Source organism: Apis dorsata, unplaced genomic scaffold, assembly GCF_000469605.1.
Source record: "Apis dorsata unplaced genomic scaffold, Apis dorsata 1.3 scaffold_292, whole genome shotgun sequence".
NCBI lineage: Eukaryota > Metazoa > Arthropoda > Insecta > Hymenoptera > Apidae > Apis > Apis dorsata.
In genome coordinates, this window is record NW_006263567.1 from 118,459 (window position 1) to 120,150 (window position 1,692).

At 46.4% G+C, this 1,692-nt stretch overlaps 1 protein-coding gene across 1 annotated transcript in view; it reads right to left on the reverse strand.

Annotated features, from left to right (window-relative positions):
• Positions 1-1,692, reverse strand: part of LOC102672303 (disintegrin and metalloproteinase domain-containing protein 10-like) — a 31,375-nt gene that overhangs the window by 7,260 nt on the left and 22,423 nt on the right.

Genomic DNA, 1,692 nt, shown 5'->3' on the forward strand with positions numbered 1-1,692 from the left:
AATTTATAACCGAATCGGTCGGTGGTTGTGCCACTACCTCGTGTAGACTAAACCTCGAGATTGGTTTATTCTTCCGGTTCGATTCGAGATTTCAATAACGTTGCACGTATGGATGTAATTCTTAAGGTAGGGAATGGAAGAAGAAAGCAATCGCTAGCCAGTGGAATCGAGTTAAAAATTGTGAAAAGGTTTCTTCCCTTTGCTCGAAACTTCCGTTTCGTGAAAATCGAATTTGAAACTGCACGCGGATGGGATTTTATCAAGATGGGAGGAGGCGTTTACTCGATCGATTTTTTTTTTTTTGGAGTGAATCATTTTCGAGGACTCGTTGTATTTCTTTATTTTTTTTATCGCGTTCGAGAAAAATCGCGTCCCTTCTTTTACAACTGTTCCTTCTTTTCTTTCTTTCTTTTTTTTCCTTCTTCCTTTTTTATTTGTCAATATTAATATCGACGTTAAAAAGAAGAGGTCGAATCCGAGCAGAGAGTTTGCGCGCTTAATCATCCGCCTCGCACGGAAATCGAGCGAATCGCCCTCTATTTAGATTCAGGGAACTCGGGGATAACTTCGTTTCGTGTCTCCAGGTTGGTGGACGGGTCCGCTTCCGGATGGAGCGATAGATTTCCGAGGCAAACTCTCGGAATCGAAAATTGTGCGAGAACCCTCGCCCACCGAGCGAGAGGGCGAGAGAGACAAAGAGGGGGAGAGTCGGCGACGAGGAAGGAAGAAAGTAGGGTAGAGCTATCTATTTCCGTCATAACCGTCGTCTTCGGCCGAGAATTACACCGTTTCGACGATTTCATAATTTCCGGACGCGCGTTTCACCCAACCTCCTCCTCCTCCTCCTTCCCTCCGTCTTTACACGATGAAGAACTGGGTCGTCGATTTTTTTCCCTTTACCGCAGGATGAAGGGGAGGGAAGAAAAAAAAAAAGTGATCCTCGAGGTGGCTGCGAGTGAATTCGTCGATTTTGAAATTGGTTCGGTTTAATTTTTAATCGCGCGAGAGAAGGAAAAAGGGTGGAGGAAGGAAAAGGGTGAAAAACAAACTGGAAGAGGATGAGACGGTTTAAAAAAAAAAAGTAAGTAAAAATAGAAATGGAAGCGCGTTCGGTGGGGAGGATGCACCGACATAATTCACCAGTAATTGCTCGGTTTCTTCCTTCCTCCCCCTCCCTTTCCTTTCCACCAAATCCGCGTTTCCTCGAGGAAGCAATTACTCGGACCTTCTTCATAATTAATCGAATGATACACGGCCGATACCGTAGTGTGCCGTTTAATTTAACATTTTTCTAGGGTGGCAGGGAGCGTTGTGCTCGGGGGCCGACCTCGAGGGTGGAGTGGCCGAAACTCGAGTTCCATTGGCAATTGGAAATTCGAATCGGTGGAGGAGAGTTAATCGTCGATTACACGAGATTCCTTCGATTCTTCCCACGCTTCGAATCTCCTCTCGATCCGGGATCCACGTGGCCACGTGGCGAGCGGGGTAGAAGAAAAGAAAAAACGAAACGAATTATCCCAAGCATTTTTTCCCTGCAATTAAGTGTTTTAAATCCCCTCGACGGGAATCCGGGGACAGGCGAAATTCACCCCTCATGCTAATCGATACCCTCCTCCTCCTCCTCCTCTTCCTCCTCCTCCCCCGTCGAACAAAGGAAACGATTGAACAAAGGGTTCTCTCTCTCTCTCTCTC